The following is a 707-nucleotide window of genomic DNA, read 5'->3' as shown; positions in this document are numbered from 1 at the left end:
TCTAACCAAATCCTAATATTAGAATTAAATTATTTAAATAATATGTAAGCTATTCAAATTTAAACTTTAGATGCATATATATTAGAATCATTTTCATAATAATCAAATAAAATAATATCATCAGTTTGAACATTTAGATTTCTTACAAATTTAAACCATCATATTATTAAGAAAGCATCATTATCTGTTATCCATATAATGAGCACACTGAAAAACTAAATTAATATTTATTTCCCTTAATAGCATTACATTAATATCCCAGTCGGGTGATAGTTTCTTAAAAAAAGTCACAATATATTAAATAAATATTTTTTATTATAAGAAATTTAAAAGAAGAAATTTTGAACACGATACCAATCTTTCAAGTTGCATCTCCAAGTTTAACATAATTGTTCGAAAGCTGAACTGAAAATTTTTAATATATTAGTATTTGATAGTGATAATTTAAATTTTGTGTTTTTAGCTTAAATAGCTTTAGTTTTAAAACTTTAAATAAGTGCTTTAAAATTCATCGTATTTTGGACATTGTTTTTTCTTTAAATGTGTGGATACTTTTTTTTTTGTTTTATAGGTCAAAGACTAATTCGTTATAAATTAAAATTTTATTTATAAGTTTGTTGTTGAAAAAATAGATTGTTGTAACACAAGGTGAGATTCAAACATCAACACTTAGACTTGATTTGGTAAAGCTTTTCGAAGAGTTATTT

The sequence above is a fragment of the Arachis ipaensis genome, chromosome B03 (assembly GCF_000816755.2).
Source record: "Arachis ipaensis cultivar K30076 chromosome B03, Araip1.1, whole genome shotgun sequence".
Classification (NCBI taxonomy): domain Eukaryota; kingdom Viridiplantae; phylum Streptophyta; class Magnoliopsida; order Fabales; family Fabaceae; genus Arachis; species Arachis ipaensis.
Note: the sequence above shows the minus strand (reverse complement) of the source record.